The 14,997-nt window shown below is 43.4% G+C and overlaps 1 gene segment (V, D, J or C); it reads left to right on the top strand.

The window, feature by feature from the left end:
* LOC310691403 (T cell receptor alpha chain MC.7.G5-like) overlaps positions 1-14,997 on the top strand; it is a 114,556-nt gene that overhangs the window by 89,196 nt on the left and 10,363 nt on the right. The window contains exon 3 of the C gene segment in view: positions 4,958-5,010.

Here is a 14,997-nt window from a genome sequence, read left to right as displayed (position 1 = left end):
ATCCACACCACAAATTATATGGACCCTTATACTACTTTAACAGTTATGGTTTCCCCTGAAGAAACTTGGGGAAAGTTCTTAGTTTCTTAGTTTGTTAAGGGGTGCTGACCACAAAGACCAAGAGTTTCAAGCACCCTTAAAAAATGATAGTTCCCATGATTCTCCATGTCTGGCATAATGGTGCTTTAAGCGTATGTCAGAGATGTGACCATGGGAAGAACCCCATCTTGGGTTTTCTCCCTCAGGCATCCAAATATCTTGAACCACCAAATTTGAAACTTGAAGCTGTTAGCAAGTCGAAATAGAAAAATCTGTCCATTTTTATTTATTTCTCTTTCTTCCAATCCTGTCCTCCACATTTCTAAATCAGTTTGATTCCTCCTGAAAATTCACCAGCATTTAAGTGCAAATTTCTCCTTACACAGTTTATATGCATTTTGGTCTAATATACACATTTTTGCCAATCGTATTTTCCCTAATATTTATATTTTCCCTAATATGATGCATCTTTGGTGTGTTGTTTTCACTAATATATGCAGCTCTATGCAAACTTTATGCAAACTTAGCCTAGCATATGCATTTTTGCATATATTACTTGACAGGAGAACTGCAATGCAAAATTTGGAGAGAAGTGTGAATTTTGAAGGATGGAAGTGTATTGCTTTACATATTGCTTTAGAAAGTGCAAATCATGTAAACGCACCTTTAAATGTGAATTGCATTGAATTTATCCCTTATCCCTGAATATACGTAGGGCTGGGAAGTTATAGATAGCCTTTGTATTTTAGTGCAAAACTACATAATTCACACTTATTGAATTTCCATAAGGCTTTTTTATAAAAATCATGAATTGATGCAGACATGTAAAGAGGTGAAGTTAAGATTGGGAAAATTGGAAACTAGTAGAAACTAAAATTGACATCGCATTGTTGGCGTTTCACCCGCTATGCACCTCTGTCACTCCTCCCACTTTTGCTTTGGTCCCACCCACTTTATGCCCCTGGCCTCACCCACCACTGGACTGGAAAGTTGCCTATCAGGGAATGTGGTCCTCGGGCTGAAAACATGGATAGTTGATATACAGGTGAATGTTTCTGAGAGAGGAGGTAGTCCCCCAGTGTCCTAGACACACCTGCTGGGTTTTTGTTATGGCCTGTATGACTGTGAATAGTGGAGGCTCCAATTACAAAATCACTTTTGGAAAAGGAACGAGATTAATTGTGGAGCCAAGTAAGTCATTTTCAATCTATGAAAAACATGAGTGTGTATTTTATATGTTCTCAGTATGCCCTCCAGCCAATAGAAATATCATTTCAAAAGATACATTCTGGATCAGACTGAAAGTTCTATCTAATCCAGGGTTGGAGGACCTGTGGCCATCAAGATATCATTGGACTGCAGCCCCCATCACCCCCAACCAGATGGCTAATGGCCTGGGTGATGGGAGCTGTAGTTCAACAACATCTAAATGGCTGCAGGCTCCCCCCTCCTGCAAAATGAGACCTCCAAGGGTGATAGAGAGCTCCCTGCTTCCACCTGCAAAGGCGCTTTCCCCAGAATGCTCCTTCTGTTTCTTCTTCCTCCATGGAAATTGAGTGTTTCAGGCATGGGACGTGCTAAATGCTAACTTACCACTTCTGGGGATATTAGCGAAGGACTGTAGCTCAGTTGTAGAGCATCTGCTTTGCATGCAGAAAGTCCCAGGTTCAATCCCCAGCACCTTTGGGAAGGATTGGGCACCTTTAGAGCCTGAAAACCTGAGAGCCATGGTCAATCAGTGTAGTCAATCAAGTGTTGTACTATATCTTCCATCATCCCTCATTGTCGGCCATCCTGGTTGGGACTACGGGAAACTGGTGTCCAGTAATGTTTGTAGAGACACATTCCCCATCTCTGGTGTGGATAATTCTGAGCTAGATGGATCAATACTGGAATAAGGTAGCCTCTGCATTTCTAAGAGTGTTGTCTAATTGACACCACAGCAGTAGATGTCAAGAGTCCTTGCTTTGTGATCTGCTCCCTATCAAATCCTGGCTGTGTGGTGCCTTTCCACTACAGCAAGTGTGAGGAACCTTTGCACTTCCATAGGTTGCTGAACTACAGCTCCCATCTTCTCTGGCCATTGGCCATGCTTGGTGGGGCTGACAGAAGTTGTAGTTTGGCAATATTTGGTGGGCCAAAGATTCCCCATGCCTGCACTGCAGCACAGTCAGCCTCCTGGTAGATCTTTTTTTGTGACAGAACATGCTGCTTTGGTTTTCAGCAAGGGCAAAACACACTTGCTGGGTTTTTGCTATGGCTAATCTTACTGTGTGAATACCGGGAACTTCAAGCTGGTTTTCGGGAAAGGAACAAGATTAGTGGTGGAGCCAAGTAAGTAATGTAAACTACTTTCTAGAAGTAGATTATACAGGTAGCCTTGCTAGAACCATTAAGGTTGCAGTTCTAACCATACTTACTGGAGGATACACCCCACTGAATTCAATGGGACGTACTTCTGAGTCGTCATGTTTGGGATTGTGCTGTTAGCCAAATATTCTGTTTCTGCCTCCACAGTTTACAGAAATTATTTGAAGGTTCCCTTGTTGTTTGCCCCTAGGGAAAATCATTTTCACTCCTCAAATTGAGACCCTCCTATGGGTTGGAGATTTTTCATCTCTATCTTTAAGGGATTTTACAACATGAATGCCTCAATATTATATATATATATATATATATATATATATATATATATATATATATATGCAGGTTTTGGTGTCTTCGGGTGTCTTCCCGTGTAAGAGTTGGGGTGTCTAGGCGACGTTTCGACGAGGTCTCACTCGTCATCTTCAGGCTGGTGCTTTCGGCTTCTTGTTACTGGAACAGAGCAGGATCTCAGTGTTTGAGTTCCTATAAATACTGTTGAGGGGGTGTGGTGTATAGCCTCCGACGTTCTGGGCAGAGAGGAAGTTCCCAGGTTAGTGTGCCTTTTCTTCTTTTGTTCCTTAATTACTTGAGGGATATCTTGAGTGATTTCTTGAGTGATATTCTGAGTACCACTTAGGAGGGTCATTAAGTGTGGATTAGTTGCTAAAGCTTTCGTGTCTTGACCTCTTGAGCTTGTGAAGAGTTTTTCTGAGAAGATGGCTGTACTGCACTTAGTTGTGCTCTGGCTTGGCTTCGTGTATAGGGGCGAGCTGTGGTTTTGTGCCCTGTGCCAGCCAGATTTGTGTAGGGATTGCAGGGGGGTGTAGCATCCGGAGGTGCTGGTTGATTGGTGATGGCGTTCTGTGTGCCTCTGGTTCTGGTGTCGGTTTTTGTGGGGAGGGCCATCGAGATAGAGAAACACCCTCACAACATGAACAAGCGTGACGACACGTCCCGCCTGCCAGACATCTGGAAATTAGCCCTCCCCACCAGACCCAAACCCAGACCCTCTCCACAGATAAATTACAGACACCATCCAGTAGCCAAACCATAGTGGCACCTCCGGATGCTACACCCCCCTGCAATCCCTACACAAATCTGGCTGGCACAGGGCACAAAACCACAGCTCGCCCCTATACACGAAGCCAAGCCAGAGCACAACTAAGTGCAGTACAGCCATCTTCTCAGAAAAACTCTTCACAAGCTCAAGAGGTCAAGACACGAAAGCTTTAGCAACTAATCCACACTTAATGACCCTCCTAAGTGGTACTCAGAATATCACTCAAGAAATCACTCAAGATATCCCTCAAGTAATTAAGGAACAAAAGAAGAAAAGGCACACTAACCTGGGAACTTCCTCTCTGCCCAGAACGTCGGAGGCTATACACCACACCCCCTCAACAGTATTTATAGGAACTCAAACACTGAGATCCTGCTCTGTTCCAGTAACAAGAAGCCGAAAGCACCAGCCTGAAGATGACGAGTGAGACCTCGTCGAAACGTCGCCTAGACACCCCAACTCTTACACGGGAAGACACCCGAAGACACCAAAACCTGCATTCCTGTACCCGTGAAAATCTACGAAAGCATATATATATATATATATACCCCACCACATACACCTCCTTAGATTCAAACTTCACATAATGTTCTCCTTGTATGTTGTCAAGAGGGAAACATACTTGATTTTGGATTTGTGACCCTACCTAATTTACAATTTTCAAAACAATATGTGAACCAAAACACAGCTTTCGTTCATAATTGAAAATTCTCTGAGTTCTCCACACAGGTCATTCTGATTTATTTATTTTCTTTAAAAAAGAGTTTTATTTCTAAAGAACTGTCAGCTTTCCCAGATGCTTCTGTGCCTGTATCTTCAATAGAAGTTAGAGTCTGGGGAACATTAGCAGTCAGTGTTTATGTCCATACCAGGAAATGCAAGGGTGGGGAACCTGTGCCACCATAGACAATGTTGGACTACAGTTCCTATCATCCCCAACCATTGGCTATGCTGGCTGGGCGTGATGGGAATTGTAGTCCAAAAAAGGATGTGGAGGGCACTGGTTTTCCATCCCTATCCTAGGCTATCCCCTTCAGTTCTTGGTTTTGTGTGCTCCTTGAGCCTGAGCAGTTTTTGTCAAAGCAGGAAACATTGTGGGGATGGCACTAGCAGCAGGAAGGTAACCTTTGGAAAGGGGACTAAACTGGTTGTGACACCAAGTAAGTTTTAGCCTTTAATTCATTTCATTTTGTGACTGTGAGCGATCGGGATCCCCTTCCCTAACCAAAGACAACCAATTAAACTTGCAGGGCTACTCTATAGAAAGCTTCCTCCAAACTTGAACTCTGCAGGCACTTTTGACTACAACTCCCATCAACCTCAGCCAGCACAGCCAATCATCAGGGATGATGGGAGTCGTAGTCTACTGTCATATGGGAGACACCAGATATCCCATGATCGCTGCCCTATATTATCCCTTATCACCTTCTCCTCTTAAGTCTGCCCCTGGGTCACTTTTTGTCAAGGCAGGAAACACTGTGGCTATATCAGTGGATCCTGGAAAGTAGCTTTTGGAAGTGGAACCCGACTGGTGGTGACACCAAGTAAGTTTCAGCTCTTAATCCCTTTTGTTTTGGATGGATGGTGATTGGGAATACTATTCCCCACACAAATGCAACATGCAAAACTTTGACTTATACAATTGTATGCAAGTTGGACTCAGAAATGCAGTGTCAATCCCTAGAGCAGCAGTCTCTAAACATGTGTCCTCCAGGTGTCATTGGACTACAACTCCCATCAGACCAGACACCATGTCTAAGGGTCAAGGATGATAAGAGCTGTAGTCCAACATCATCTGCAGAGCCACAGGTCTCCCCACCACTTGTTCTAGAGGTTTTTGAGTGACATTGAATCACTGTGGGGAAACAATGCAAACAAGGTGGTCTTTGGTAAAGGGACTGTCCTGAAAGTGAATCCCAGTAAGTATCATGGTTCATATTATTTGTTCATGATATCAAATCCAGAGCATGGTGTTGGTGATGGTGAGAGTTACTAACAGTTAAGGGCTGCAGTTATAAATGCTCAATAAACACACAAGACGTAACTGGCTGCACTTTTGAATAAATAAGGTATACTATTCATTGTATCAAATCGTAGATTTCAACGGAAGTCTCATAAAGTTCAATGAAAAAAGCAGAAGACCCTGTGGATCAGTTCATTCTCTAGTCAGTTCATGCATAAGGTCCATACATGTATAAGTGTCTATTCCACCTGTCTTTTCATAGAGTCCAATAATCCACATGAAGGGTTGTTACAGTTCCATAGAATCCTTTCACAGAGTCTAAGACAAGGATTTTCGGAATATTAGCCTTTCACCATCCTAGGCTTCAACCACTACTATGCTATAAGATCCACTATCCTGTAATATTGCATATGAGCCTGTTCTACCGATGTGGAACTGTAACAACCCTTTACATGTGGAACTTTATGAGACTTCTGTTGAAATCTACAATTTGATACAATGAATAGTATACCTTATTTATTCAAATGTACAGCCGGCTACGTCTTGTGTGTTTACTCATGAATCAGTGATGGCTGTGAATTTTCTAGAAGCAAAGACTACTGGGGGAAGGAAAGCCTTTTCTGTGCACTGCCCTGCACTGCTATTTTGAAAATACTAGACTTTAACCTTGACTATGAGAATGTAAGAATTGTTTTATTGCAGGGTGGGAAAGCTGTGACCCTGCAGATGTTTCTGGGCTGCAGCTCCCCCCCCCCCTGACCATTCAACACCCCAAACAGTGTTGATCCATAGATTTCCTAACCTTGTGCCCTTGTGCCAGGTATTGTCAGACTACAACTCCCATGAGACCTAGCCGCCATGCCCAAGGGTCAAGGGTGATGGGAGTTGTAGTCCAATACCATCTGACAAGATATAGGCTCCCTGTCCCTCTTCTAGAGGTTTTTGAGAGACTTTGAATCACTGTGGGAATACAGTGGAGACAAGGTGATCTTTGGCAAAGGGACTAAGCTGAAGGTGAATCCCAGTAAGTATCATGTTGTTGTTTAGTTGTTTAGTCGTGTCCGACTCTTCGTGACCCCATGGACCAGAGCACACCAGGCACTTCTGTCCTCCACTGCCTCCCACAGTTTGGTCAAACTCATGTTGGTAGCTTCGAGAACACTGTCCAACCATCTCGTCGTCTCCTTGTGCCCTCAATCTTTCCCAACATCAGGGTCTTTTCCAGGGAGTCTTCTCTTCTCATGAGGTGGCCAGAGTATTGGAGCCTCAGCTTCAGGATCTGTCTGTCCAGTGAGCACTCAGGGCTGATTTCCTTCAGAATGAATAGGTTTGATCTTTTTGCAGTCATAGTTCATTTTATTTGTGGATGTTTCTGTGTGTGGAACGTGTGACAATGAGTTAAGGGTATCTGCAGATGACCCAGTGTTCCCCATGTTGTTGTTTTAGCAACAAATCTTGTTGAGGAAAGGGAATCCTGTTCAGCCCAACACACTATTGTGTCATCTTGAATATGCTAGTATTTATTAACACTTACCCTGGCCATGAGAATGTCAGAATTGTTTGATTGCAAGGGTGCGGAGTCCGTGTCCCTCCAGAGATTGCTCCCATCCTCTCTGACCATTGGTCATGCTGCCTGAGGCTTATGGGAGTTGGAATCCAACCACATTGGGGAGCACAGGGCTTAATTCCGAATCGAGGGGGGTTAATTCCTAAGGCGAAGCGGATAGAAGAAGAAAGCTCATATAGAGGAATTCCACCATTCCATTCTTGAAAAGAAGCAAGGAAAGCTCTCTCCCTAGAACTCAGCCTTGGAGTTGAACTGTATAGGATCAGAGGAAGATTTAGAGGAGCACAACCAGTTGCGTCACAATGGGCACTGCAGGGGATGCCACAACTATTATTTAGAATGCAGTGCAAGAGTAAGGGGGCACCAAATTTTAGTATCACACAGGGTGCCACTGAAATTTGAGACCCCAAGGTCCACCACAGATAGGATGGTATCTAACAACCAAAGAGCATTGCAAGTCCATCCCTACACCATTGATGGGGAACCTGTGACTCCCCCCATATGTTGTTGGGCTCCACCTCCCCTTAGCCCCAGTCAGCATAGTCAGTGGCAAGGGGTCGTGGTTGTAGTCAGGCAATATCTGCAGGATACCAGATACCCTTCTTGTCCTAGACTATCCCCATCCTCTGTGTGCTCCTTCTGCCTGGGTAATTTTTGTCAAGAGAGGAAACACTGTGGGTCTTCTAGTAGTAACTGGAAAGTAACCTTTGGAAGTGGGACAAGACTGGTTGTGACACCAAGTAAGTTTCCATGTTTAATTCCTTCCATTTTGCATGTGTAATGGACCAGATTACCTCCACCCTTCCCCAAACAAAGGCAGCCCACCCCCCAACCTAGTCTTCAGGTTGAGCCTAGGGGGGCAACCAGGAACACAGTGCTAGTCCCTAGAGCAGCTCCCTCCAACTTTGAGCTCTCCAGGTGCTTATGACTACAACTCCCATCAGCCTCAGCCAACCCAGTTGTAGTCCCAATATAATTTGGAGGACATCAGCTGCCTCATATCGTCTGCCCTATAATATCTATTAGCACGTTCAACTCTTAACTTTGTGTGTTTCTTGTGACTGAGCCATATTCGTCAAGGGAGGAAACACTCTGGGTGTTTAGTGGGTCCTTCAAAGTAATCTTTGGAAGTGGGACTAGACTGGTGGTGGCACCAAGTTAGTTATAGTTCTTAATCTCTTAAATTCTGGGTGTATGGCAGTTTGGGTTACACCTCTTCATCCAAGTGCAACACCAAAACCTAGTCTTAAAGGTAAAGGTTAACATACCCTGGCCATTAGGTCTAGTTGTGGATGACTCTGGGGTTGCGGCTCTCATCTCGCTCTATAGGCTGAGGGAGTCGGCGTTTGTCCGCAGACAGCTTCCAGGTCATGTGGCCAGCATGAATAAGCCACTTCTGGCGAACCAAAGCAGCACACGGAAACACTGTTTACCTTCCCACTGGAACGGTACCTATTTATCTACTTGACGTTCTTTCGAACTGCTAGGAGGGCAGGAGCTGGGACTGAACAACGGGAGCTCACCCAATTGCGGGGATTCGAACCGCCAACCTTCTGATCGGCAAGCCCTAGGCTCTGTGGTTTAACACACAGCGCCACCCGTGTCCCCTAGAACCTAGTCTTACATTGCCATAAATAGGTTGAGATTAGGGGCGGGGGGCAGAAATACTGTGTTGGTTCACACAGCAGCTATGCCTAACTAACCTTGTGTGCTTCAGAGGTTCCTGGACTACAACTCCCATTAGCCCCAGTCACTATGTCCCATGGTCATGGTGATGGGAGTTGTAGTTGAACACCATCTGGAAAGACACATGTTCCCTGTCCCTCTTCTAGAGGTTTTTGTGAGACATTGAATCACTGTGGGAATGTAGCTGGAAAGAAGGTGATATTTGGGAAAGGAACTATCCTGAAGGTGAATCCCAGTAAGTATCAAGGCTCATTTAATTTGTGCTTGATGTCAAATCCAAGGGGGAAATGTGTGTAACCAGCAGTCACCATGTGTGATCAACCATGAAAAGGCAAGAATTGTTTTATTTGGCTCTGGAACAGAATCACATAGTATGGGTATCTGCCAATCAAAAAGTGTTGCAAGTCCATCCCTATACCAGAGATGGGGAATTTGTGGTTCTTCAAATGATGTTGGATTCCAGTTCACATCAGCCCCTGTCAGCATGGCTAATGGTCAGCGGTGATGAAGGTTGCAGTCCAGGCATATCTAGAGGACATCAGATTCTCCTCCCTGCCTATGCTACCCTTTCTCATGTCCAGCTCTTTGTGCATGGACAATTTTTGTCAAGGCAGGAAACACTGTGGGTCTTCCACTGGTTATGGAAAAGTAACCTTTGGAAGTGGAACAAGACTGGTTGTGACACCAAGTAAGTTTCAAGCCTTAATTCCTTCTATGTGCAACAGATCATAATACCTTCTTTTCCAAACAAATGCAGTCCCCAAAACTTGGTCTGGAGTAAGTGGAGTGACCAGGAACACAATATTAGTCTGTGAAGCATCTTTGTCCAACATTGCATCCTCCAATTGCTTTGGACCATGACTCCCATCCGCATCATCCAGCATCTGATGATCAAGGATGATAGAAGATGTGGTCCAGTCTCGGAGACACCAGGTTCACCATCCCTGCTCTATACTATCCCTGAGCACATTGTACACTCCTTGTGTCTGGGCAATTTTTATCAAAGCAGGAAGCACTGTGTGTAACTGGTAACTGGAAAGTAATCTTTGGCAGTGGGACTAGGCTAATCGTGACACCAGGTAAATTTAAACCCTTATTTAGTTTCATTTTGTGAGTGTGACAGATCAGAATACCCCCCTCTTCCTCATCCAAATGCAACCCTCCAAATTTGAAATTGTGTTGCCCAGTGCTATTTTTCTAGGAAAAGAGGTGCTGGAACTCACCATGAACACCTTCCTCATTCTCTTAGAATGGCAATGGCTCACTTGAGAGCTGCTGGAACCTTTGGTGAGTTTCAGCTGGAAAAAAGCCCTGGTCAAGTTGAGCTTCACAGAGCAACCAAGAAGGCAGTCTTTAGCAACTTTCTCTAACCTTTTTTTTTTTTGCCCTTCGGGGCCTTTTGTAGTCCAACAGCTCAACCCAGCATGGCCAATGGTCAGGGATGATGGGAGTTGCAGCTGAAAGCTTTGTGAATTCCCTCAAACCATGAACATACCATTGGAGTCCCATGCCAACTCTCTTGCCTTCGAAACATACATATATTTACAAAGTTCCAGCACCACAGATAATGTAGGTATTAGCTACCAGCCAGCATTTAAACAATCATCCTGTTGCCTACAGCTAGCCCTCAAGATGTTGCAGGGCTCCAAGTCTTACAATGCCATAAATAAATTGAGATTAGGGGGGAGACCAGGAATACTGTGTTGGTTCACACAGCAGCTATGCCTAACTAACCTTGTGTGCTCCAGAGGTTCCTGGACTACAACTCCCATTAGCCCCAGTCACCAAGTCCCATGGTCATGGGTGATGGGAGTTGTAGTCCAACACCATCTGGAAAGACACATGTTCCCTGTCCCTCTTCTAGAGGTTTTTGTGAGACATTGAATCACTGTGGGAATGCAGCTGGAAATAAGGTGATATTTGGAAAAGGAACTATCCTGAAGGTGAATCCCAGTAAGTATCAAGGCTCATTCAATTTGTGCTTGATGTCAAATCCAGGGGGGGAAATGTGTGTGACCAACAGTCACCATGTGTGACCAACCATGAAAATGCAAGAATTGTTTTATTTGGCTCTGGAACAGAATCACATAGCACAGGTATCTGACAATCAGAAAATGTTGTAAGTCCATCGCTATGCCACTCCCATCAGCACCAGCCAGCTGACTCTGTTATTTAGCTTGGGGTGGGGAAGCTGCTAATCTTGTTGGACTTTGAATCCTATCACCCTGACCATTGGAAATGCCAGCTGAAGCAGGTGGGAGTTGGGAATCCAACACCATTAAGAGGGCTGTGGGTTTCTCACCCCTGCTCAGACCTTGAGAGAGTTGTGATTTGCTCAGTGGTGGACTTTGGGGTCTCAAATTTCTCTGCTTTGGTTCAGATTGGTTGGTGTAAGTATGAATAAAAGTCCATTCAATTAAACCTTTGACTTGTAGCTGCTGGGATGGACAAAGTAGTATAGATTATTCTAACTAAGCCTTGCCTATCGCTTACATTCTGTCCTCCCCCCTCCCCATTATTTTTACTACCCCAATGGATTTAATCTACAATCCTAACTCCATTTTCACACACACACACACACCGCTGCACCATAATGCATGTCAATGAACTCTCAGACAGCCACCATTTTGTAGAAATGTGTCTCACAGTGCTGAAAATGTTGGTTGGAAAAAGATATTTGGAAGTGGGACCAAGCTTGTGGTTATTCCTGGTGAGTCGACATTGCTGTTTACAGTGACATTTAAAGAAACTGGATTTGTGCATTTTTATGGGATTCTTTTTCATGATTTGTTGTGTATTGAAATTTTCTGATTATACCAATACATCATCCCTACTCTGTTTATCTTTGTGGGATAATTCTTGATTCTTTATACAACCTAATTGAGAACATTATTTCTTTTTCTTTTAAAAAAACCCAAAACTGGTTTGAAATCACAATTAATTTCAATTTATGATTATGCTATCCAATGATAGAGTAGACCCATTGAAATAAATGGATTTACTCTATGGCTAAGATATTACACAGTATGCTTGTATTTACCACTTTATTAGGTGCTTTGCACTCCAGATATTCCTGAACTGCTGCTCCCATAACACCCAGCAAGCATGGCCAATGGCCGGGGATGATGGGAGTTGTAGTTTAGCAGCAGCTGAAGGGACAAAGGTTCCTCACCCCAGCCCACAGGACAAAGAGTTTAGCCACTATTTTGTAAAGGTGCATCTCACAGTGCTTACAACTGCTAGTGGGATTGGGAAACCCACATTTGGAAGTGGGACCAGACTAGTAGTACTTCCTGGTAAGCAGAGACTTTTTACATTTTTTTATGTTAATTTTCTCATAGTAATCATGGTACACCATTATTTATCCCAGTGGATGTGTTATTTGCCTCAATAGCATGACATAGTCCAATCTACCCATTGGATGGAGGCATCTAATATCCATGAGTGATGAGCCAATGTCAACCATACACGGCGATCACAGCCATGGACTTGTGTGACATAACTACATTGATTTCAGTGGGTCTAGTCTGAATATGACCCAAAGTTTGTTTGACCTAACTTCCAAATTGATATCTGAGTGCCTTGAAAAGGAGAAGCCAATGGGCAATCGGCTCTATATATGTTGTTATATCTCTGGTGCAAAGGACCAGGATAATGCCTGGGCCCATAAGAAGGCCGCCATTTTGTAAAGGTACATATCACAGTGCTAACACTGCTGGTGGATTTGGTAAACTTGCATTTGGAAGTGGGACCAAACTAGTAATACTCCCTGGTAAGATGACACTTCTTTTTTTTCACGTATTGTTATGTTTAAGGTATTCATGGTAGATCATTATCTGCCTTGGTATGTTGCTTCCATATATTGCATGACACTATCACAAGCATTTTTTTACAAATTGGATGGAAGCATCTACTATCAGTGATATTCAATGTTAGTCATAGTTAGAACACACCACTGGAAATCAATGGACTTTTGTAATTTAAGTGCATCGATTTCAATGAGTCTACTCTGAGTATTGTTCAGTTGACTATCACCCAATGTAAATTGGCATTCTCTTCTAGAGAAGGTATACAACTGCCTTAAAAGAAACAACACCTTTGAGATAAAAAGAACTGGACTTTGGGATGGATAATCGACAGTATATTTGTCTGTTATATCATATCTCTGACTGCTAGGTGCCAGTTCTGTGTCTGGGGGGGTTGTTATTTTAAAATAGTGACCTACTGAGGGGATACTGAGAGGAGATAGGATAGCCATCTTCAAATATCTGAAAAGCTGTCACATGGAGGATGGAGCAAGCTTGTTTTCTCCTGCTCTGGAAGATAGGACTTGAACCAATGGTTTCAAGTTTCAGGAAAGGAGATTCTGACTAGACAGAAAAACTTTCTGACAGTAAGAGCTGTTTGACAGTGGAACAGTCTCCCTCAAGAGGTTGTGGATCTGTCATGGATGCTTTTTGAAGTTCTTTCCTTCTGAAACATGACTAGATATTCACAACCACCACCGTGTAGCACCAATAGAGCAGGCAACATGATGCATTAAAGTCTTACAAGTCCACCATTTTGTAGAGGTACATGTTATGGTGTTAATAGTGGATGGGGAAAATTCATATTTGGCGGTGGGACCACGCTTGCAATTGTTCCTGGTAAGTTGGCATTTCTGTTGCTGCCGCTGTTTAAGAACACTTGACTGTAACGTAAAAATCTTTTTTAAAAACAAATATATATTCATTTATTCCTTAACGCAGTTGGGCAGAAAACTGGATTTTCTGGTCACACTGTGTTCTAAGTGGCTATTCATTTTTGATTCTTGAGGGATACAAAGTGAAACCTGGGTTTTCGTTATACATGAAGTCACTGTGTATATGGAGGAGCTGGCACCAAATTATTATTTGGAGCGGGGACCAAACTGATTGTTAAACCAAGTAAGTCAAATACAGGAAATATTCTAGTTGGCAGGTGAGCCATTTTGGCCCAAATCTTGTAAATGCGCTAGATACATATTAATGACCACTTACCAGAACAAGATGGATTTTCTTTAGCTTGTATTGACCTTTCACTCTCCAGAGGAAAATGTGCCCAGCATAATATTTTAAGTTTGTGGCAATGATTTATTCCACATATGTGGATTTGATAGCTTAGCATATGTACAAGTGTGACCTGCACCCACAAAAAAGTAAAAGTTGTGTACTTATACCTGAATGGTGGTATACAATATTTTTATTATAGGGAGGTTTCCACTATGTAACAAAAATGGAAATGATCTCATATGAAAACAATCTCAAATGACCTACTCAATCTAGATCATGAACTAACTGCAACTCCCATCATTCCTCACCATTGGCCATACTAGCTAGGGTTGATGGGAGATGGAATCCAGCATATGGAGGATCACATATTCCCTATCCCTGACCTAGATTCCTTAGGTCATTTGAGATCTATTTCATATGTGCCATTTTATGCTTTGTTGTCATTTAGTCGTGCCCGACTCTTCGTGACCCCATGGACCAGAGCACGCCAGGCATTCCTGTCTTCCACTGCCTCCCGCAGTTTGGTCAAACTCATGCTGGTAACTTCAAGAACACTGTCCAACCATCTCGTCCTCTGTCGTCCCCTTCCCCTTGTGCCCTCAATCTTTCCCAACATCAGGGTCTTTCCCAGGGAGTCTTCTCTTCTCATGAGGTGGCCAAAGTCTTGGAGCCTCAGCTTCAGGATCCGTCCTTCCAGTGAGCACTCAGGGCTGATTTCCTTAAGAATGGATAGGTTCTTGCAGTCCATGGGATTCTCCTCCAGCACCGTAATTCAAAAGCATCAATTCTTCGGCGATCAGCCTTCTTTATGGTCATTTTATGCTACATGGGGACAACTGCTGTTAACTCTCTAGGTTGCTTTAGGTGGATGGCTGGATCTGCCCCATATCTGGAATATGAGCATAATGTTCCTGACCTAACTTGTAAAAATATAGACTACACAGATTGCTGCTGTGAACATGCAGGCTACAATGTATGTAAGTTTTGCAGAAGACAAATTTAGCAGGTAGCACTACCTGTTCCAACATGGTGTAAAGGTGTGTGTCATAGTGTTAACAGTGGTGGATGGAATAAACCCATATTTGGAAGTGGGACAAAACTTGTAATTCTGCCTAGTAAGTGAACTTCTTTATATATTTTTCCTTCTTCGTGTTTTAAAGCAATATTGATATGATAGATCAGGGGTTCCCAAGCTTGAGTCTCCAGCCGTTTCTGGACTACAACTCCTATAATTCCTGACCACTGGTCCTGCTAGCTAGGGATGGTGGGAGTTGTAGTCCAAAAA

The sequence above is a fragment of the Podarcis liolepis genome, assembly GCF_965112155.1.
Source record: "Podarcis liolepis genome assembly, chromosome: 13".
Lineage (NCBI taxonomy): Eukaryota > Metazoa > Chordata > Lepidosauria > Squamata > Lacertidae > Podarcis > Podarcis liolepis.
Note: the sequence above shows the minus strand (reverse complement) of the source record. Positions and strands in the feature narration are given on the sequence as shown.